General features: G+C 49.0%; 1 long non-coding RNA gene across 2 annotated transcripts; it reads left to right on the top strand.

The window, feature by feature from the left end:
* Positions 1-4516: 4516 nt before the first annotated feature.
* LOC144248665 (uncharacterized) lies at positions 4517-22871 on the top strand. Of its 2 annotated transcripts, XR_013341979.1 has the most exons (4): positions 4517-4611; positions 8411-8546; positions 12264-12359; positions 22095-22871. It is a non-coding gene; the product is annotated as an uncharacterized LOC144248665 (long non-coding RNA). The 2 variants fall into 2 exon arrangements; XR_013341978.1 differs by lacking the exon at positions 4517-4611 and having other exon boundaries at positions 7832-8546.
* Positions 22872-23706: the final 835 nt, after the last annotated feature.

Here is a 23706-nt window from a genome sequence, read left to right as displayed (position 1 = left end):
GAAAAGAGTTAGGGAACTCTTTTCAAACATAGTCCTGGAGAGGTAGCAAGCAGCTTGGCTTGGTGATCCTGTGGGGAAATAGAAGAATATCTGTTCTGATTTTTGTCTTCTCTTTCTTCCACAGCTGATTCTGTATCCCTGACTTCCCTTCACGTCAGGGACACGTGGCTTGGAGCACAGGAGCTGGATTTGTCACTTAGCTGCGGCAGGTTGGTGCAGGTAACGAATTACAGGTGACTTGGAAACTGGGGAACAAAGGGAAGGATCTGTTATGTCTCTTAGCAAAAAAATTGGCTCCATCAGGGCATTAATTCAGGGGACTGACACTTCACCTTTAACGTTCTGTCCTGCTCCATCCTCATTGCCGTGAGCCATGAGAGCCTCCTGAGCTGTTCTCCTATAGACCTACCTTGCCTGGTCAAAAAAAAAAAAAATCAGTATTTTATTACTGGGTGCAAACTCAGGGGGAAGATTTTATTCAACATCTCTCAGTGGGACCTTAAAGCTCCAAATTCCCTTTTCTGGAACACTTTGAGAAACAATATTACTTCTGTAATTTTTATTACAGGCATTTTTATCTTTTTGAAGAACCAAAAAGACTGCATGCGTGTGCCCTTCATATCCATCCTCTGCCTAATACAGGACAGGAGAAGAAGGCTGCAGAGCTTCCTACACTGGGGTGTAAGTAGCCAGTATGAATAGAAGACTGGGCTAGGGAATTAGGACGGTTTGCTTGGGTTTAAAAAGCTTGAATGGCACTTCAGGACATTTATGTCAGACATGGTTTGTTTTTATTACCCTTTTTTTAATTAAAAAAAAAAAACAAACACACGCACACAAAAAAACCACAAACCAAACCAAAACAAAACCCTAATCCATCCCTGCTGCTGCGATGAGGGACCAAAACCCGCGTTCCCTGCGCTCGGAACAGGTGAGGGGTGGAACTAAAGCCCAAAGGATTTTCTGCTCAGTGACTGTAGCTGAGTTTTACTGGGAGCTCTCTGGGAAATCTGGCACATCGTTCGGGGATGTGGCCGTGAGGGGAGCGGAGCCCAGCTGCAAACAGGCAGTGCCGGAGCGAGAACCTCTGCAATGCAAACCGGGCTTTCTTCCGTGGAATCCCGGCTGTGTGCTGCCCCAGGGCCTTTGTACAAATAGCGTCACCGGAGCTGCACGTTCCTTGTGATGTGGATGGGATTTTGGGGGGGGTCAATAAAAAGGAGATTTAAAATGAGGGAATTGCTTTTACGTGTAACTATTCTTGTCCTAGAGGAGCCATCAGCTCTGTCCCGAGAGCTGAGTTACGAGTGTGTGTGTTGAAAGAGCCGCAAGCCTTTAGGGGCTGCAGTTTGTGTGCCCTGTGCTGAGGTGCCCTGAGGAAATGTGTGAGCCGGAGGGAGCCGGGGCCGGGCGGAGGGAGCCGAGCTGTGGGAATGGGCGAATGGAGGCGGGCGCGGGCGGGACTAGGCGAGCGTGGGCGAAAGCGGCCGAAAGGGGCCGAGGAGGCGAGCGGAGCCGAGCTCTGCCGAGTTCAGCCGAGGCGAGCCGAGCTTTGCCGAAGAGGCGAATGGAGGCGAATGCGGCCGGAAATAGCCGAGCGTGGCCGAAAGTAGCCGAAGCTGGCCGAGGAGCCGAGTGCAGCCGAACGGAGCCGAGCTCTGCCGAGCGCAGCAGCCCGGGCAGGGGGGGCGCCGGGGCGGAGCCGGGAGGATCCCCTCCTGTCCCTCTCTCTCCCGCTCCATCCTCCTGCCCGTATTCCCCTGAGTGTACCCTCTCTTTCCCCCGTTTCCGTGTCCCCCCCAAAACCGGCTCCTTCCTGTCCTGTCCCTGCCCCGCTGCTCCGTTCCATTCCCCCTCTGTCCCTCCTCTGTGCCCCGTCCCTCTTGCTGCCCTGCCGGCCTTTCCCTTCCCCGCCCGCTTTCCTCCGCAGCCCGACCTCCCTCCCCGCCCTTTCGCATGTCCCGCTCTCCCTCCTCTCTTCCCGTCGCCCCTTCGCTTCTTTCCCCCGCAGCCGCGGGGCTCGGGGCGCCGGAGAATAAAGCCCCGAGGGCCGGAGCCCGGCGCCCCCCGGGCCTTGCGGGAGTCCCCGCACGGGGCCGGAGCTCTCGGCGGATCCCCCGCGCCGCTCGGACCCCGCCCCGGCGCTGCCGGACCTGCGGCTCCGCCGGCATCGCGCTGCGAGCGGCCCCCGCTCCGTGCCGTGCCGGCCGTGCCGCGTCCCCGCCGCCTCTGCCGCTCCCTCTTTCTGCCCCTGGCCCGCGACAGCGAGGCGGGGCGGGAGCTTCGAGCCTTCTGGGGGCTGCCCCCCCCTTTCTTGTTGCGGCGGAGTCCCTTTCTGGGGGGATGGAGGTGTGGGAAGGGCTGGAAGGGAGTGCTGGGCTGCTGTCCGGGGCAGTTGGACTCGTCCTGTGCCTTCTTCGGGGGTCAGGGTTAGGGGCTGAAGACTCGGGGCTCTGATGGCATTTGGGGCACCCCAAGGTCCCCAGGAGAGGGACGCACACTGCGGTGGAGGAGCGGGTGGGTGGCGAATGAGGGGAGGGGGTCACGCTGGGTGCCGTCCCGCAGAGGGACCCAAAGCTGCCCCAAAATTCCCAGGGAGGGGTGTGTGTAGAATACCAAAACCTGGCAAGTGTTTCGTTTTTATAGCTATTGGTAAAGAACAGGAATCTATGGCTAAACTCATTTGGAAAGAAGCCCTCTCTCTATCCACTCATTTGTACCCACGAATGTAGGAAACTGACTGGGGACGGGCAGTAGTTTTGAAAATCATGCCCTAGCGTTTTTCTCTAGGAACGAACCAAGCGAGTGCCCTGAAACCAGCGGAGCAAGGGGCTGAAGGGAACAGAAAGGGCTCCCGGCACCTTTTGCCTCCGTTCTCAGCTATTCCCCAAAACGTGTCGCAGTCCTGGAAGAGGCGTTTGCCATGCAGCCTGCCAAAATAAAGACCTGTCAAATCCTAGCTCTGCCTTTTGTTTAACGTGTTCTTACTTCCTATTTATGTCATCACAGAAAGCAAGGAAGGAAGAAATGTGACTGGTTCCCACTATTGCTCCGTGCAGGCATTTTTAAAGGCTGCTGTACTTCTATCCTCTTTTTCCCCTCCAAGCTTGACTTTTCCCCTCCTTTTTCGAGGTCTGCTGCTTTGGGTGTCCCAAGGAGGGCTGAGTTCCTCGGCAGGGGTCTTAGGAATTGGTGCTGATTCTGCTTTTTGCGAAGGTGTATCAAAGTGTGCCAGCAAAAGGACTGTTTTCTCCAGGGGAAAGCTTTCTCTCAATGACCATCAATGCATGTACGTGCTTTAATCGTGTACCCAGATGGATTAAGAAAAGACAACACCCGTAGCAGATTTCCAATGGATCAGTGTCTGTGAGAAGTGGGCTGTGTGCTGGAGATGGAGAGACGCTGTTGGAGGGTGGCAACAGCGGCAGGTGTGAGCTGATGTGAGGATGAGGAGGGCTCAGAGCAGCCCCAGGTGTGAGCTGTGAGGATGAGGAGGAGGGGCGGCTCCTGCCGGGGGGAGGTTATTTTAGGGCGAGGGTTTGTCTTTGCTGGCTTTTGCACGGAGCTGCTGGAGGAGAGGAGTTTTTGGGGGGCTCCCGGGGCTGTCTCCTGGAAGGACGGTGGGCGCTTCGGACAGGGTCCGGGGAATCCCCTGGATACACACTTGGGCACGTGAAGCATTGCTCAAAGGAGGAGCTGAGGGACAAACCTTTGTGCCGAGAAGCAGCAGCCGAGCAGGTGAGCCGGTGCGCTTTTATAACGGGGACTTTTCCCCTTTCCCTTTGAAATTTCGTCATCCTGAGGTTGAATTGGAGGGGGCAGTCCTGTTGTCCCCCCTTTTAAGGGGTTTGGACTGAGGTAAAAAGCCCCCTTTTGCCATGGTTTGAGGCAAGGCGCTTCTTTTCTTCTCTTCTAGAGGACGCGATTGAAGGGAAGCCTACGTTTCTTTTCCCTTGTTGGGGTGAGGTGAGCGCCGGAGCGTGGCGTCAGAGTCGGGGCTGCAGAGGAAGGGAGCTGCAGCCGTGGCAGCGCTGGCAGGGCGGGGGTCGGGCTGTGCCGCTGCATTCGGGGCGCTTCTTCTGCCCCCGGCCCGGCAGCGAAGGGTGCGGCGCGGAGCCCTGCCGGCAGTGCCGGGGCTGGCCGGGGCGGAAGGGGAGCTGGGCGCGGCTGGGCTGCCGCGGGCCCGCCGGAGCCGCGCCGGTGCGAGCCGTGCGGAGCCGAGCGGAGCTTTGGCCGGGCCGGCGGGCGGGGGAGGCGGCGCGGGCGGGGCCGGTGCCGGCCGGTGCCGCCGCTCCGTCCGCTCCGGGCGCGGGGCTCGGGCGCCGCCGGGGCCCCCCGGGCCCGGTGCCGGCCCCGCCGGGCCGGGGGCAGCGGGCGGGGGTCTGCCGGCGCGGCGCCGCCTCTGCCTGCCGGAGGAGCCGCTTTCCTGCCGGAGCCGCGCTGCGCCCGGGGCCGGGAGCGCGGCTCCGCATCTTCCAGCCTCCCTCGCTGCGCTGCTTTTGAGGCGCTCCTGAGGAGCTCCTGGGATCGGTGGCTTTTGATCGGCGTCGCTGTAGCAGAAGGGCCTCGGGCACTTCTTGGTTGTTACCGTTCTTGCTTCGGCTGCTCATGGCAAGGTTTTTGTTTTTGGGTTGAGTGTTGTTGTTGGATTTATTTTTGATCGGTTCTTAGGTTTTTTAAGGATGCGTTTCTAAAGGTTTACACTGGTTTTTATGGGTCGGAGCATGGAGTAGAGGGTCGTTTTTCAATTCGGTTGTGGAGGCTTTTATTAGCGCGAGGGCGTAGTATTTGTTTTGCTGGGCTTGAGGGAGTGCCCTGGAGTTAATCGGTGAGGTTTTTTTTAATATTGATGAATGCATTCTTGTTTATTACACTATAGGGGTTTCATTCGTTTGGCTTATTTGATTGCCGTGTATGTTTCATTGTTGCAGAGAACTTGGGAGATATTGTTTGTGGTTACATATCTCTTTTGGCAACGTGTTTCTTTCTAGGTGGTATTTGTGTTTTGATGGTTTGAGGCAATTTTTGTTTCTTGAGTTAGGAATACTTATTTTGTTGTTGTTAATTTAATTTTTTTTTGTTGTTGTTTGATGTGTTTGGTTGTTGTTTTTATTGGTTTTATTTTTGGGAGCATGGGCATTTCCATGGTGGATCTCTTTAGGTGTTTATTTTATTTGGGGGGTGAATTTTTTGTTTCTTCGTGGTTCCCATATTTTTATATCTGTAATTATTTGGTGGGTTTTTTTAGTTAATTTTATAGAGCATTGGGTTCTCTTTATGAGTTAGTGTAGTGGTAGGGTTTTGGTTATTTTTTTTAGAATCGTTGGGAGTCTCTTGTATGGTTTGGAGTATGGTAAGTTAGTTGGCTTTTTTTTTTTTCCTTTAGAGTGGTTTTTGTGATTTGCTCTGTGGGTTTCTATAGGGTTTTTTAAAATGTTTGTTTCGTTTTTGTGACGTGATAAGAGCTGCTAGTGAAAGGAGTGTAGTGCGGGTTTTTTTGCTGGTAGTTGGTTGGCTGGTGGAGCCTTTCTGAATTTTTTGGATGGTATTGGTGGGAATTTGATGCTGTTTGTTTTGGCATTTTATTTTTAGGAATTAGATTATAACTGCAAAGTTTTAACTAGAACTCTAATGAAATAGAACACATGCATAAACATGACAATGGGAATATAAAACTTCAATTTTAAATGTAAATGGAAAACATATAAATTAAATGTGTAATATAAATAATGCCGTCCATTACTATTAGGTATAACCTTGTTTGATATGGAGTATTTTATATGTTTATATGCATATAAATATCGATTATAAACATAAATATCCATATAGAAATGTATAATTAATACATGTGGATATATGAATATTACAAAACAATAGGAATCAATACAGTACCTAATGCGTATTTTACTGTATATGTCTTATTATAACGCATTTCATGTCATAAATACTATATATCGAAATATAGTACCTCAATATGTTGTGATAGAATAGATAAGTACTTGTAAAAATCAAAAATAGGAATATAGAAATATTTAAATATAATTTAGAATAAAGGGGATTTTTATTTTCTATTTGGTATTAGGTAGGGGTTTTATTATAAAAATTATAAATGGAAATAAAATAAAATTAGAAATCTTTGTATAGAAATATATCCTAAATACGTTAAGATCTATATAAAAATTCAAAGGTAAGTAAACATAAGTATTAGCAGTGTGTATGAAATAGAATTTAAAAAATAGTTTATCTATCTCGCTACCTTATTATATATGTATCAAATATATTTATAAATACATCAATATAAAGTAGAAGTTAAAAGGTTGCTATAATGATGAAAAAAATATAAAAATATTCGAAAATCGTTTAAAGAAAGGGCTTTTTTGTTTTTATTTGGTTGGAGGCAGGGTTTTAATGGAAAAGATATGAATATACATTTTAGTTTGATATCATTCTAAATGTGGAAATATATAATCAATGTATACAGGTGTATATATAAAAATATAAAATAGAAATAAAAATTAGTATTAGGAAGAGAGAGACTATAGATAGCATCATACATCAATCTACATTTAAAATATAAATTTGAATATAAATGTGAAAAGTAGAGATACATTTAAATGGAGTTTAAATAAAGGGGTTTTTTTAAAAGATTTTTACTTGGATAGAGGCAGGGTTTTATTTTAAGCAATACAAACCTTTTATAAATCTAAATCTAACTATAGAAATATGTAAGCAATCTAATAAGATATGTATAAAAAATAAAATGTAATAAAATAGAATAGGAATAAATCTAAGAAATGATAAAAATACAATTTTCCATCAGTATCCATTACAAAATCGAATGTGAGTATAAATCTGAAAAATATAAAAACAAGCTTTGCTGAAATGCAGTTTAGGAGGAAAGCTTTTTTCTTTCGGTTCCTGTCGGGTCGCAGGCAGGCTTTTTGTTCCGTTCTTTCCCGCGCGGACGCTTTGGGGCGTTCGCTGCCGAGGCCGTGCCGGCGGGGACGGCGCGGTGCTGCCGCCGTGTGGGCAGAGAGCGGTACTGCAGCCCGCCGCCCGCGGCCGCCATCTTGGGAGTGGCGTGGCGCGGCCTCGCTTGACCTTCTCGAGAGGGCGCGAAAACGAGGACGTTGAAACTCGAGGACCCGTGTCTGTTTTTTACACTGCCTGAATTGCGCGCACCGCCGGCGTCCCCCGACGGGATTTTCCGCGGCGGTTCTGGTGCCGTGAACACGGGCTGTGGGGTCAGCAGCACCGCGAGCGTGCGGGTTTTTGGCGGGAGCCGACAGGCATGGGCGAAAAACGCCTCTCTCCGTCAAGGTCCCCACGGGCCGCCATCGTGTCGCGGACCCTCTGGACAAGTGCTGCCGCCTTGTGGGCACAGGGCGGTACTGCAGCCCCCCAGCCGGAGCCCGGCCGAAGCGGCGGGAGGGGCGAGGGGCGGGAGCGAGCGGCGAGCGGGGCGGTGTCTGTGAGTGAGGGGAGGGCTGGAGGCGGCTCCGCGGGCCGAGGGCGGCCGGGGCCGGTGCCGGCCGGTGCCGCCGCTCCGTCCGCTCCGGGCGCGGGGCTCGGGCGCCGCAGGGGCCCCCCGGGCCCGGTGCCGGCCCCGCCGGGCCGGGGGCAGCGGGCGGGGGTCTGCCGGCGCGGCGCCGCCTCTGCCTGCCGGAGGAGCCGCTTTCCTGCCGGAGCCGCGCTGCGCCCGGGGCCGGGAGCGCGGCTTCGCATCTTCCAGCCTCCCTCGCTGCGCTGGTTTTTAGGGTCTTATCGATGTGTTTTAAGGATTATGGAGCTGTTCTACGAGCTCTTCGGAATATGTAGGGATTTTTTTTTAAAAGCTTCTTTGGGGGCTTTTAGGGGTGTCTTAAAGTAGGGTATTTTTATTGTATTTTAAGGGCGTTCTGAGGCTATTTTTATGTTTTTGTGGGGGTTTTAAGGCATTTTGAAGATGAGGGGTTTTTTTAGGGCATTTTTATGGGGTTTTAGGGTCTTTTCATGGCATAGAGGCTGAGGGGCAGCTTGAGGGGCACTGTGGGGCCTTGAGGGTGACGGAGGCTGGGAGCTGAGGGGGGAACAGGGGAGGGGACAGTGGGTGACACAGAGAGATGCTGAGGGGGGCAGGGGCAGCTGGAGGGTGACACAGAGAAGCTGGGGGCTGAGGGGCAGAGGAGAGGGATTAAGGGTGGCACACAGGAGCTGAGGGGCAGCTGAGAGGGGGCTCGAGGGTGACAGCCAGAGCCTGAGGGCTGGGGGGCAGAGGGAGGGGTCAGGGGTAAAGGGTGAGGCCTTGAGGGCTGGACAGTCCAGTGGAGATCAGGGCTACAGGGTACAGCTTAGGAGGCAAGTTAGGGTACAGGTACGGCACCCCTCACGCCACCCGTACCTCACCCTAAGCAGCCTTTTCCCTTTTCAGCCCCAACAACAGCAGCACAGCACAGCAAGCCTGACAGCGAGACCACACCGGAAGCCTCCCAGTGGGACAGGGCAGCGACCCTCGCACCAGGACAACGCCAGAACCCTCAGAGGACAACAGGACCCGCTGCTAAAAGGTAGGGATGACATCTGTGGGCTAGAGAGCAACAGGAAGGGGTTTGGAGGCTGAGCAGGCTTCCTTGAGTGTTTTTTTTTTTTTTTCAGGGCTATTAGGAATATTTAGGGGAATTTTGAAGGCTTTCTCTGGTGACTTTTAGAGAATTGTTATACCTTCCTAATGGCTATTTTTTGAATTCCTTGGTGCATTTTTAGGGTGAGGATGAGGGTCTGACAGGATGCCCACTGAAAATGTGGAGTATTACTGGAGTGCTTTGGGAAGGTGCCAGTGGAGGGCCAGTGGGTAAGGTGCCATGATGGTGGTCTGAAGGTTGTGATTTCTGAGCAAAGCAAGGTTGTTGTGGTTAGGGTTATATGGTGGCAGATTTCTCCAGCACAGAAAAAATCAAGCCCCAAGCTTAGTACTGTCAGTTTGCAACATGTATTTGGAATGAAAAAAAAAAAAAAAACAAAAACCCTGAGTACTTGGGGGTGGGAGATTTGGACTGGGAGAAATCCTGGGCCGTTTTGACATTAGGGAGGCAAAAGGAAACCTGGGACCAGACAACCCAGGGGGATTGCAGGGCCCTGGGAATAAATGAGGGATATCTACATGGTGAAAGCAAATTCAGCAGCCCAGGTTCCTGGTGTCAGTTTGTAGGGCTCCCTTGGGACTGTCAGAGAAGCACAAGTTTGGGGTGGGGGCAGCTGGGGTCTGAACATATCCTTCCATGTTCGGATTTTTTTCAGTCAGCCTCACCCGAAGTCCCAGGGGGCTCTGGGCAGAAACACAGGCCATTTTCCCTGGGAAAGAAAACTCACCAGTCCAGGTTCCTGATGTCAGTTTGTAGGGCTCCCTTGGGTCTATCAGGGCAGCACAAGTTTGAGGTGGGGACAACTTCGGTCTCAGGTATGTCCTCGGATGCATGGATTCTTTGCTGTTAGGTCCCAGCTCAGGGCCAGGGGTCCCCGGGGACGTGCTTTGGCCATTTTCCCTGGGAAAGAAAAGTCACCAGTCCAGGTTCCTGATGTCAGTTTGTAGGGCTCACGTGTTCTGGGACTCATGGCAGCTCAGCCTCCTCGAGAGTAGCTGCAAAGTTTCAAGACAGACAGGTGATCTGCTGCTCTCTGGCTCACAGGGATGGATACTGGTGATGAAAATGGTGTTGCTACCTGAAATAGTAAAACTTAAAAAAAATCCAGAAGGTACAGCTGACATGTCTGCTCAGTCTATTCGAGTGTATTTCAGAAAAGGAGAAAATTCTTGGAGTAGATTCAGTTACCCTGGAGGGGTGCAGCATCTTGGAGGATGCTCATTAATGATTTCAAAGGGAAGTGTCACTGAAAGGCAATGTCACAAATCCTCACAAGTGGGTAACAGCAGTCAGGTTAATGTTTGTGGCTCTTCAAAAGCTTTACTTGGATGTCTCTTCAAAACAGTCTGGATGCACTGAAGGAGGGCTGTGCCTTCCTTTTTTCTTTTTGAGTAGCTGCCTGAAGATAAATATAAGATGGACTTTCTTAAAACATAAATGAGAAAACACCCAAGGCTGGGTAAAAGTCTTGAATGCTCAGACTTAAAAGTCATCAATTCCCCAGCAATGTTAGATGAGCCTAAAGTGTATAGGTCAGCAACAACTTCAGCAGGCAGCCTAAAAAACACAAGAAGATTTATTCTCTTGGATATTAAACATGGCATCTTATTCTTTGGCAGCTCATAGGTGATCTCTGCATGGGGCTGCACATGCCTTTCTCTGCGTGTGTGTATTTGCCTGCAAGTGTAATGTGACAGTCCTAAAGCATTTGTGGATGCAGATAAACTAAGTCCAGCTCAAATGTATTCCATAAACAGCTCTTGAGGTACACTCATCTTTGTGTTGTTTCATTTGTTCAGTTCATGGAAAGCCACAGGAGCTTATTAGACTGCTCTGGCCTATGCCCAGGGGAGTCACTTAGGTGGGAATTGGACACCTCTAGCCGTAAACCTATAAAAGGAAGAAATGCATACCATTATTTTTGTTGGGTCTTATTGAATGAACTGGCTGCTCAGCTTCTGCAGAATCCTAAGCACTGTATTTGAAGCCTCCGAGTAAGTTCCTTACTTTGAATAATTGTCCCTGCAGGACTGACATGCTGGAGCAAGGCGGGCACTGGAGGTGAGAGAGCCCCGTGCTTCCTCCTCCTCGTGTGCGAGTTCCTGCAGTGCCGTAAGAGCCAGAGCTGTGAGCTTTTCCTTCGAGGGCTGGGCACGGCCATGGCAGATGGAGGCACGGGAGCAGGAGGCTTCAGGACAGGGCTCTGTGGTGCAGGGAGAGCAGCAGCTCCCGAGCAGCTCTGCGCTACAGGAAGGCTCCAGCTCCTGGCAGCACTTGCTGCTCCAAGGACCACTGTGGTCTCGTCCAGAGCATGTGCTGGGTGGGCTTAGACAAGCAAACAGTGCTGTAGAGCAAACAAAAGCTGTAGAGAGCTGGTGACAACTCCTGAGGCTTCTTCTCCACTAAGTAAGCCATAATGTAACTTCGCTGCCATAGGTTTGTCTGTGAGTGGTCTGTGATTTTGTCTCGAAGATGGGTGCAAATTGGATGATTGGCTGTAGAGTGTGTGCATCTGTCTCTTCTAAGGCTGATGGAGGACTGCAGATCTCCATCCAGAATGTGACCCACCGGGAGCATATGCTGTGCCATTGGTGATGCATGTGGCAAGGACTAGTGGCCCATTTGTCTGCAGCTTGTCCCCATATGATTTCTTGCATGCCCCGAGGCAGGGTTGGTCTGTGTTACTCGAGTTCCAGAAGGCTGCGATGCTCCAGAGAGTGGCATAACAAGTAGTTCTGACCTGTAAGGGCACTGGTTCCCAAATGCCTCCCAAGCAAGGCTGCTGCTCTCTCTTTGGCTATGCCAAGCAGCACATCTTGCTGCATATGTGGTCACCAGGGTGTGCAGATTGCACTGCACCAAAAGTCTCCGCCACCAGTGTTGGCTGAATAATGTATTTTCACAACAGATGTTATTCTGCATCTGCCTTGTGACTTTTAATTTCAGTTTTCTCTGGGAGCATTTGGGCAATGATTGTTATCCGGTATGTGCCAGATTCTCACCATTGCCTGAGTGTTTCTTTTTGTCAGATTGAGTTTTCCTTTTCTCCAAGGAATTTGCGGCTTTTAAGCAGAAAATAGTTACATTTCTTAGCTGTTTGCCTGTGTGGTTAAAACAGGGCAAGGCATGAGGCCAGGACCTTGCTTTGCTTTCAGAACTGATCCCGTCAATGCTTCCTGGCAGTGTTTCCTTTCGCACAGCACCAGGTCAGGACTGTTTCAGCATTTTGCTGGTAGTCAAGGGTGAGTCCAGCCATCCAGGTTGCCCCTGCTGTCCCCATATGGAGGATGCTCCAGCAGACTGAGGTCAGAGTGTGTTATGTGGCCGTGAGCTGAGCCATACACAGTCACTTCTTGTCTCTGGGCAGAGGACTTTGCTCCTCTGTTCCATTAAGTTACCAAGAGTGATCGTAGCTGAAGTTAATTTGTTAAATAATCCAGAAGTTTGCCTTTTCCTCCTTTCTTTCCTGAGTTCAGAAGTTGGTAACCTAAGCACCCAGCCGTGCTGTGCATCCCTTAGTGCTGTGTGTGTTACTGGCAGGGCCTGGGGCTTGGGTCCGGAAGGTCTGGCTTGTTTGTTCCCCTGGGTCTGGAGGAATACCGATTTTATTTATTTTATTTTTTGATTTTTTTAATTTAAAAGCTATCCAGCAGTTTGTCAGTTGAAGCAGAAGACAATCCTTTGCATCGATATGTACTCATGTGCACATGCTGATCAGCTGAAGTGTTAAAGCTCAAGGTGAGTGCTCCAGCCTTTAATCAGTGACCAGTCATTGATTTAGCACATCCATCAGTTTCAGGAAGTAGTTCCTCCATTGCATCCAGCTTTTAGAGTACCTTTAGACACTAGAGATACTTTTCAATGTGTAATTGATTAGGTAAATGGTCTCTTAATAGCATGTGCTAAAGAGAGATGTGAAAAGCAGCTGAGCAATATTGCCACTTCTGGGGGTTACAGGTGCTATCAGTCAGAACTGGAAAACACAGAACTGTGACCTTTTATAAGTACTGAGCGAAACACTGAGTTACTGCTGCTCAATTAAAAGCAGTTTGGGTGCTTAATAGTTGTTTCTGATGATACTCATACACAGATGAGTGAGGAGCTACTTGAGGCAATGTGTGTGCAGCTGTCCAGCCAGAACTGAAGCAGCCTCTGGTGAAGGTGAATGCAGAGAGGCTTATGTGGCAGAGGAGCTCAGCAGATGACAGGGGGCTTGTCCACGGACTGAAAGAGGCGCTCGGGATGGGTGTGGGGTGTTACAAAACAGCAGATGTCACAGGGATGGAGCAAAGGTTTAAAATGGAAGGAATCAGCCATGAGAGAGTGATGGCCAGATGGAAATCCAGCTAAGGCCCTGAAGTGGGATTATGTAAGGCAAACATCAATGAGAATCAGCTGGAGAGCAAGAACAGCCAGCAGCCAGGCTTGTTTCTGGTCTCTTGCCATAGATGAGACATGTTTTAGGGTGTGCATGATGACTAGAGGCTGTGATAGCTTTAGCTGTAGCTCTTTTGTCTCCAGCCATTGTGAGTGAGTTCTGTGCTTAGTTCTCTGCTCTGGTGCATTGCAGGATTTTTAGGGTAAATATTTTTTCCATCAGTGTAACCCACCAATTGCCAACATCTCGAGGCAGCTGGATGGGGTGGTGAATATGTCATTCTTCTGCTGGTGGCTATCAGAAACGCTTAAGAGGAATATTTAATCTTTGTTCTACATAGTGCTGTGCTAGCAAGTGCTTTCCAATAGGCTGTAATTCCCAGAGCAGTGGGGCAGGAGGTGCTCCATGATCCAGGAGCAGGCTCCCATGTAGTAGGTTGGATGCAAGGCACCCACCAAAGCCTCTCTTATCACTTGCCGCCACAGCTGGACAGAGGAGAGAAAATACAAAAAAGGGTTGAGATAAGGACCAGGAGAGATTGCTCGTCAAATACTGTCACAGGCAAAAGAGAGTCTTATTAGAGATACTAATTGAATTTATGGCTAAATAGTCAGAGCAGGATAATGAGAAACAACATAAAACCTTAAAAACATCATCTTCCCACACCCTCCTTCCCAGCTCTACCTCCTACCCCATCTGTTCAGGGACACAGGCAATGGAGGTGACAATCAGTTCATCAGGGAAAGCAGTCGCTCCCCTGCTGCTCCATGGGGTCTCTCCCATGGGAGACAGTTCTCCATGAACTTTTGCAGCATGAGTCCGTCTCACAGGCAGCAGATCCCTGTGAATTGCTGCAGTGCGAGTCCATCCCACAGGCAACACTCCCCATCACACTGCTGCAGTCTGTGTCCCTCCAGTGGGTGAAAGTCCCTTCAGGCTGCTGCAGCGTGGGCCACCCTACCACGGGTACAGCCTTTCAGGGACAAGCTGCTCCAGCAGGGGCTCCTCCTTCCACAGGCCTCCCACGGGGTCACAGCCTCCTTGCAGGCATCCCCCTGCTCTGGCATGGGTCTCCTCCACAGGCTGCAGGTGGATCTTTGCATCCCCATGGATCTCCATGGGCTGCAGGGGCACAGCTGCCTCACCAGGCTCCTGTGCCTGGAACACCTTCTCCCCCTCCTTCTTCACTGACCTCAGTGTCTGCAGAGTTGTTCCTTTCACGTACTCTCACTCCACTCTTCTCTGGCTGCAATTACAACTGTGCAGAAACTTATTTTTTTCTTTTTTCTGAAACACATGATCACAGAGGCACCACCACCATTTCTCATGGGCTCAGCCTCGTCCTGAAGCACATCCATCTTTGGAGCTGCCAGGGACTGGCTCTGCCAGACATGGAGGAAGCTGCCAGCAGCTTCTTGCAGAAGCCGCCGCTCTGCCCCCCACCCTGCTACCAAAGCTTTGCCTTGCAAACCCAGTACAGTTGTATTTCATTGTTGGTCTGTCTGCACAGGCTATTAATGGTGGGGATCTGCCACCTCTTTGTTCCCCAGTACAAAGGTAAAAAGGATGTCTGCAGCTCCACGTCCAGTTTTTGGGGGTAAGGAGAGGAGTAAGCAGCAAAGGACGCACAAACCCAACTCCCATTCTGCCACGTGCCAGGTTTCCACAAGACAGGAACATAACGCACCCTACCTCTGCTCAGAAGAGTGTGGGGAGCCTAAAATTCTCTGTGCTAATTCAGTCAGACTGCCCAATGATACAGCCGAACTGTCAGCAGCTTAAATAGTTTTCATGGCTGTCATTGTGGTTGGGGAATTGCTTCATGTCTGGGTTTCTTGCCAGAGCCTGAGGAAAGGAAGTAGCCAAGACCAGGTGAGAAGCGGTGTAAGGTAGGCGATTAATTTCTGGATTCCTTTGCCACTCACAGAGCAGCTCCTAATGGGCTGGGCTTGGGGAGTCTGGTTTACAGGCACTTGGAAGTGCTGATACCATCTGGTGAAATGTTAGGTGTCTTTTTAAGAGAAAAAAAATGAAAGTGTTTCTGTTACAACCGTGAATAAAGAGCCTGGGCGCAGCAGTGACTGCCTAGTAGCAGAGGGACAGAGGCTTCAGGCAGGTTTGTATCCTCCATGGAGTTGGAGCAATGGCAGGATTACTTGCCTGCACGTTCACTGCTTTGAGGGAGAAACAGGGTGGGAGAAATTAATGTAATAGGAAACAGAAGCACAGACTTGAGACTGTGCTTATTTCGTTGCCGCGGTGAAATAAAGCAGGGACATTTGATGATTTTTTAAAATGTATTTATTTAAAGAAAAAAATGTGGCAAATCTTATCAGAAGAGTTTAGGTTCCTGGCAGCTTTACAAGTCAGGTACCCTGTGCCTACATACAGTATTAATAATGGCTTTGCAGTATTTTTGGTTAAAATTTACGTTCATTAAAAATTCTTCAAAGCACTCCGTAATTGGTGAGCAGCATATGAAAGGTTAATGAACATTGAACATGTTTTACAGTTACCTTTGAGAAGGACCCTTTACATCCGTGAATGCCTGCCTGAGGTGGCCTCTGCTTTAGGACTTTAAAGCTTAAAGAAATATATATACAGAAGAAATTCTTCCCTGTTACGGTGACGAGGCCCTAGCAGAGGTTGCCCAGAGAAGCTGAGGCAGCCCCACCCGTGGAATTGTCCAAGGCCAGGTTGGATGGGGTTTGGAACAACCTGCTCTAGTGGAAGGTGTCCCTGCAGGGGATGGGATGAGAAAAGCTTTGGGGTCCCTTCCAACCCAAACCATTCTCTGATTCTACGATTGTACATGTTGAAAAAGGAGGCTGTGGCCTTATGTGCTTAGGTACAAACCTCCCACCGATTCTTCTGAACATACCAGTTTAGTCATTTATTCTTTCCTTTGTGCTTTCACAAGAAGCCCTTGTGCCCTTCAAAATCTCCGTAGGAGTTTGTGGTCAGTTTCCAGAATAAACAGGGATGGAAACCCGAGCAGTTTGGTGCATCCCTACTTGCTGCTGGAATGATTGTGGATTTGACTGACGGGGTTTTGTTCCTGAACAGAAGAAAAGTTTTATTCCAGTGCCACACTCAAGCGTAGCAGTGGGGCCGTGTGCGTGGCTGACCCAGCAGATGGGGCAGTGTCTTCATAAAGTAAATATATAGTAGCAGTCCTTAAGGATGTGGCCCTTCTGGGAGTGCTTGCATGTTTATGTATCAAAACCATTTACAGAGAGGGAGGGCTCTTTTAATGCAGTTGAACTGCTACGGAAAAATTTTGGTTTCAAGACCATTTAATTAAGGTTAATGAAGTCTGGGACTTGGGCACTGTATCTTGTGCAGTAACGCACGTCTCTGTTCTTGATAGATGTCTTCCATTTGCAACAGTAGTTACATACTGGGGACTCAAATCCCCATTGTCCCCATGCCTTCAGAGTAGGGCAGGCTCTTGTCTTAATTTTACATTATAATCCTTTCCAAATGGAGACATAATGACATAATTAATTGTTGCATTTTGAAACAGTGTGGTCAGCGTGAGGATTTGATCGAGCAGTTCCACTCTTCCAAAAGTACTAAGGTGCTTGCAGATATTTGATATTGAGCTATTTTGGCTCTCAATTGCAAAATGAATAGGTCAGGCAAGGCCTTTGAAAGGAACTTAATAGATACATCTCACAGTCACAGAGAAGCAGGAAACTCTTCTGCTAAAATGAGACTAGGTTTATGAAAGGTCGCAGTTAACCTTTTAAAGTAAGTTTTTGCAGGTCTGCAGAGCAAATACTGCATTTTTAATGGGTATGGGTAGAATCTCTGTTTTACTGATAATGCTCCAAGTTTTATTTTTTCTCCAAATTGGAACAGAGCTTCTTGTAAGCTAAGCAAGCCAGCCTTAAGGCTTTTGCTTTATTGCTTCATAGTGAATTACTGAAATAGCAAGGCATTGAGCAGTAAGTACAAGAAGCAGCATAAGCTGCCAAAATAGCAGCAAAATACTTTATTACTGTTGTTATTATTATTACTATTGGTGACTTTTAAGTGCTGTCGTAATTTTTTCAGAGACTGTTGTGACACAAATAGCCACCCAAGTTGGCTTAACTTAAAAGTTCATTTTGTTTGCCTCTATAAGCACCAATCACTTACAAATTTGGGGAGGGGTCTAAAAAGGACTTCATATAGATACCGGTGTAGGTGGGTGTACAGATGTCTGTACATATTTAGCTATCTATTTATCTATCTTTACATACAGATACATGAAACACTTATAATAACTATACTTTCCTCCATTCCTAAGCTGCTCCCAGAAGTGCTTTTCTGCTGAATTTGGTGTTGCACGTGTGACACGGGGGATGGGTTAGAAACCTCTGGTGGGGAGACAGGAGTTCAAATGCAGTCTTGGGCCTGGCATCTAAACCAAAACAAACTTCTTCCAGGCTCCTAAAGCTTGCTCTGAGCCAACAGACACTTCTCTAGGCTATGTGGGCTGGGGTTCTCAGTAAATAAGTGACAGTGTCATTGCATCATATGGAAAGTTTAGATTGGGAAAGCTGAAATTGTCCTCGCTAAACGTTGGCATGTACTTGTATTTGGTAACATAGAGGCCCAGAGGATGTTTGTCATTGAGTGTCACAGCAGGAAGGAATGCAGGAAAAACCCCTCTTTGGTGGGGTCAGGACAGGATCTGCACCCTGTTATGCTCCTGCCCTGACAGAAGCTCAGCAAGCTCCTGTTGCTCCGTCAGGCCCCTGCAGGAAAGCTTTGAACAATGGTCAATGCAGGAGAGATGTCACAGGTGATGGAGCGTGTTTGTGCCAAGGCACAGTGCAGAAGTGAGCCCTGGCTCCAGTGAATGCCACATATTTTTATGAGTTTTCAGTGTGTTTCCAAAAGTATCCCTTGGAATGCAGAACTGAGGATTAAAACTAATAGCTGGCTGTGTCAATACTGAGTGGTTTTACTCTGTAATGGTAGAATTCAGTGGCCTCTTCACTTCAAAGGTGTCAACTGAAAGGTGTTGTGATGAAAAAGAGGTGGAGATGAACAGTGCTTTGAGAGAGCAGAAATGAAGGTTGCGGGCAATACTGAAGAAGAAGCAGATGCAGGTGGTGAGGGAGTTGGATTTTTGCGAGAAGAGAGTGTTTCTCAGGAGCAGAGAGCCAGCGGGCTCTCCGGGGACAGCAGTGCTGGGGATGAGGTGAGTCTGTGCCCTGCACAGTTCCCTGGCCCCGTGATGGAGAGTTGTCCCAGTGGCTGTAGCTTGGGGGCCGAGTCTCCATCCTCTCAGCTTACCATGGGAGCCTATCCCAGCCCAGCAGAGCTCCTGGAAATCTCCCTGTATTCCTGCTTAGACTCTGGTCTTTGGTTTGGTCTGGGCAGTGCCCGGTGCTTTGCTCAGGGACCGTCCAGCCTTGCCCTGTACTTGCACTGCTGACCCCAGCATTTGCCACACTCTTCCCCGGGCTTTGATTGTGTTTCTGGACTCAAAGCTGTGCTTCTGACACTCGGTTTCCTTTGGCCTCGCTATGTGTTAGCTCAGTCTTTTGCTACCAGCCTGCTTCCCTGCTCAAGATTTCAATTGCTGGAGAGATGTGCAGACTCCCTGTAGAGCATAGATTGGAGAAGCTCAGAAGCCATCTGAGGGCCTCCCCCAGAAATAAGCCAAGGGTTTGGTGCCTGTTTAGCTTCTCCGTGTTTGGCAAGTTCAGCTGTGCAGCCTGCCCTACAAGCAGGCATTTAAGCTAGATCATACTCAGAAGTCTCTCTTAGGCAGAGATAAATAATTGCTTCTACACTCAAGTTTCCCACCTCAGCCTGGGAACACAAGATGTGGGGCAGAATCAGTGAGGAGGGACCCAACACCAACTGCCTGAAACGCACGATATACCCTCAGAGAATGCAGCTGCAGTGGCTGAGGGGATCTTTGAGGTCCAGGAAATGAAATGTCTTAGGAACAGGCTATCAGACTGTCCCTCTGGAATTGCAGCTAAATTTAGGTTGCAGATTATCAGAGCATCCATTTGCTCTCTCCCTGGCCATGGCAATGCCTGCACAATTCCACAGCACATTCAAGAGGATGTTAGCAACTTGCTCAGTCTGAGGATCATCTGTTTCCTACCGATGGGTCTTTGCCCACCCTCTCCTTGCTGGAGGGCATGAGGAGCCCTCAGTCTCAAGGAGCTCTTGCCTTATTTGGCCCTGTGGAAACCACAGGAGAGAGTGGAGCTCTTGCTGAAATTGGATCCAGTATATTACAGGAGTGATGACTTCCAAAAGTGTCCTAAGGTGGTACAAGTCAGCATGCTGGCACCCTCAGTCTCTACCCTCATTATTTCTGACAAACACTGTTCTGTTTCCTCAATTATTCTTGTATTTGGAGAAAAAGAGTGTTCACAGCCTTGTTCTAAGGACACGGTGCAGGGATAAAGATAAGTTTCAAACCATTACGTAAGAATATATAACATAACCCCAAACGTAACAAACACAGTGGATCATATAGTGCCTCTACACGCCTTCTTCCCTCAAGGAACTTTAAATGTTCTAAGAGTCATAAGCATATTTAATTACTGGGGAATGTTTAAGCACAGTTTCTTGCAAAGGAGGAAAGAAGAGGACTGCTAGGATCCTTCCCGCTGGAGGTTTTGCGTGGTTAGTGCCTTCTGCTCTGATGGAAGGCCTTGGTATAGAGGATTCCTCTGGCGGAATCCTCTGGTATGCTGGCAATTAATTAACTTTTCCTACCTTGCACATATGGAGATAGTGAACAAAAATCCTCCTCTATTTGTGTCAGAAGGTTATTGAGAGACTGGGTTTGAGAGAGTGACTGCCTAAGAGAAATTCTCCTAGCAGCCACCTCAGAAAGCCTCAAGAAGGAAGCAGCCTTGGCTTCAGTGTTCCCACTTGTCCAGCACAGGCACCTGGCGTGGGTTGGCTTCACCTTCTCACAGGCACGGTGAGGGGCACTGCCTGTCCTGGGGCGCTGGGGCACTGCAGCCCAGCACATCCAATTGACTTTTACATTTCCAGCTCTTAGGAGTGAGTTCTTCAAAGTCACAGCTCTAGCAGCAGCAGGAGAAAAATCTCCTAGAGGCTTTCATGAGCAGCACTTAGGCTCTTCAGAAAACAGAGTCCAAGGCCACTTCACTAGGACTACTCTGGAGAAGGACAGAAAAGAGAAATTCAGCCTAGCCTCACCCCCACGACTTTGATTACCAGCTGAGGTAGGGTTAAATGAGTATTTAAAGAGGTTGGGTTCACTGACACCTGCTGGGACGCATTACCTCTTGTTAGGATGATCTAAGAGTTCTGCTGAGCTGAAGTAAAAGGCTTATATTTGTCCTCTTTGGGATGAAGGGGCTCTCAGTTGGCTTCAGTTCTTGTAAGTTGCCCTGATGATGCTGTAATGGAACAGGCTGACCTGTGGTTTAGAGCTTGCTGAATTAAATTAGTCACAGGTGACAAATGCAGTGTCCACAGAAGTCCCTCTCTGTCTGCTGAGCTGCAGCTCTACTTTGGGGGGTAATGAGTAAGTAAGGAATAAACGCATTTTGACTTTCAGGGTTCGAGCTGCACTTCCAGCTTTTTTAATTAAATAAAACATTATAAACTCAGCAGGCTTGCTCTGAAGACCCTGGAAATCACAAAATTATTAAGGTTGAAAGGGACCCACCAGTGGAGTCATCTTGTACAATGTCCCTGCTCAAGCAGGAGGAAAATGTCTGAAATCAGAGTTCAGTTCCCTATTGCAACAGTGGTAGGGTGGAATTTTGTCTCTTTTTCGAGTTTATGTTAAAAGGTGTAGGCAGCTGTGATGGAAAATTGTAAAACTGGACGTCTTGCTGACCAAGCCCAGTGTTCCTTGACTTTAAATGCTGCACAGATATGAGACTACCTAAGTTTGTGATCCTCCTGCTAGTAATCCGAGTGCAAGTGTGTCAGGGATATGGAAGTCCTAGAGACCAAGCACTGAGTCATTACAAAGGAGAAATACATGTCAAAGAGAATCGTGCAGGTTCTTGCCAAAATGTATTTATTAGGAGATGGACCCTGAATTTTTCAAATCCTGCTGTAGGGCAGTGTCACTTGGGCTTTGCCCTAAGGTGGAATTCTGTGTATGCCAGGTATTCCTCTTTATTCCTCCCACTGTTAGATTAAACTGTGGCACTTTGTGTCCTAATCCAAGAATCAAAAGCTGTTCTTTCCCTGGCTGGGACGGGTTCCTCAGTCCTATGAGGGTAATACAGAGCAACAGACAGCACTCAAAGCTCCTGTCATATGGCACTGCAGGGTGCACATTGTGCAAGCAAAAGGAAGAACTGGAGACTATAGGAGATCAACCTAATGAACAGCTCCTGAGCTCTGCGGAGAAGTGATACAGCTCCCTGGAGCACTGCTGGAAGTAGCAGAATAATTGGCTGCAAATAATGCTGTCCAAATGGAGGGCTTTTCTGTCACAGAAATGGAGAAAATGACTTTCATTATTCAGTTAGCTCCTGGCACGCTGGTTTCAGTGGTGCTTTTGACGCAATCTGAGCCTCCAAGGTGTGGTACCAGAAGAGGTGTTGCCAGCTTCTCCTAAGGCCACCATACAGACATGCGAGTATGTGAAAGTAACTGATAGCTCTAGCTCTAGTTCTGGTTAGAGATGTAGGGAATGCCCCTTTACTATGATAATATGCTGTAAGAGCATCTTCAAAAGGAAGGTGTCAGAAATTCTTTAGTGTTATTTTTGTGCTGTGGTCTGCAGAGGTGTAGCTGTCATTCCAGAACTATTTTTGTTTTGATGGTTTGAGGCATTGTGGGTTTGAGTCAGGAATAATTTTTTGTTAAGTTTATTTGTGATATTTAAAAACCCAGCTCCACGTGGCAGCTCATATTTCCAAGTGCTTTATTTAACAGGAAGCTGGTTTGTTCCTTCTTGTGAGTAGGATCGTTGGCTTTGCATGGGCAAAGCCACTCCGGAATTTCAGGCTAAGAAAAGAGTTAGGGAACTCTTTTTAAACATAGTCCTGGAGAGGTAGCAAGCAGCTTGGCTTGGTGATCCTGTGGGGAAATAGAAGAATATCTGTTCTGATTTTTGTCTTCTCTTTCTTGCACAGCTGATTCTGTATCCCTGACTTCCCTTCACGTCAGGGACACGTGGCTTGGAGCACAGGAGCTGGATTTGTCACTTAGCTGCGGCAGGTTGGTGCAGGTAACGAATTACAGGTGACTTGGAAACTGGGGAACAAAGGGAAGGATCTGTTATGTCTCTTAGCAAAAAAATTGGCTCCATCAGGGCATTAATTCAGGGGACTGACACTTCACCTTTAACGTTCTGCCCTGCTCCATCCTCATCGCCGTGAGCCATGAGAGCCTCCTGAGCTGTTCTCCTATAGACCTACCTTGCCTGGTCAAAAAACAAATCAGTATTTTATTACTGGGTGCAAACTCAGGGGGAAGATTTTATTCAACATCTCTCAGTGGGACATTAAAGCTCCAAATTCCCTTTTCTGGAACACTTTGAGAAACAATATTACTTCTGTAATTTTTATTACAGGCATTTTTATCTTTTTGAAGAACCAAAAAGACTGCGTGTGTGCCCTTCATATCCATCCTCTGTCTAATACAGGACAGGAGAAGAAGGCTGCAGAGCTTCCTACACTGGGGTGTAAGTAGCCAGTATGAATAGAAGACTGGGCTAGGGAATTAGGACGGTTTGCTTGGGTTTAAAAAGCTTGAATGGCACTTCAAGACATTTATGTCAGACATGGTTTGTTTTTATTACCCTTTTTTTAATTTAAAAAAAACCCACACACACACAAAAAAACCACAAACCAAACCAAAACAAAACCCTAATCCATCCCTGCTGCTGCGATGAGGGACCAAAACCCGCGTTCCCTGCGCTCGGAACAGGTGAGAGGTGGAACTAAAGCCCAAAGGATTTTCTGCTCAGTGACTGTAGCTGAGTTTTACTGGGAGCTCTCTGGGAAATCTGGCACATCGTTCGGGGATGTGGCCGTGAGGGGAGCGGAGCCCAGCTGCAAACAGGCAGTGCCGGAGCGAGAACCTCTGCAATGCAAACCGGGCTTTCTTCCGTGGAATCCCGGCTGTGTGCTGCCCCAGGGCCTTTGTACAAATAGCATCACCGGAGCTGCACGTTCCTTGTGATGTGGATGGGATTTTGGGGGGGGTCAATAAAAAGGAGATTTAAAATGAGGGAATTGCTTTTACGTGCAACTGTTCTTGTCCTAAAGGGGCCATCAGCTCTGTCCCGAGAGCTGAGTTACGAGTGTGTGTGTTGAAAGAGCCGCAAGCCTTTAGGGGCTGCAGTTTGTGTGCCCTGTGCTGAGGTGCCCTGAGGAAATGTGTGAGCCGGAGGGAGCCGGGGCCGGGCGGAGGGAGCCGAGCTGTGGGAATGGGCGAATGGAGGCGGGCGCGGGCGGGACTAGGCGAGCGTGGGCGAAAGCGGCCGAAAGGGGCCGAGGAGGCGAGCGGAGCCGAGCTCTGCCGAGTTCAGCCGAGGCGAGCCGAGCTTTGCCGAAGAGGCGAATGGAGGCGAATGCGGCCGGAAATAGCCGAGCGTGGCCGAAAGTAGCCGAAGCTGGCCGAGGAGCCGAGTGCAGCCGAACGGAGCCGAGCTCTGCCGAGCGCAGCAGCCCGGGCAGGGGGGGCGCCGGGGCGGAGCCGGGAGGATCCCCTCCTGTCCCTCTCTCTCCCGCTCCATCCTCC

The sequence above is a fragment of the Lonchura striata genome, unplaced genomic scaffold (assembly GCF_046129695.1).
Source record: "Lonchura striata isolate bLonStr1 unplaced genomic scaffold, bLonStr1.mat Scaffold_236, whole genome shotgun sequence".
Taxonomy (NCBI): domain Eukaryota; kingdom Metazoa; phylum Chordata; class Aves; order Passeriformes; family Estrildidae; genus Lonchura; species Lonchura striata.
This window is presented reverse-complemented; position numbering and strand designations above follow the sequence as displayed.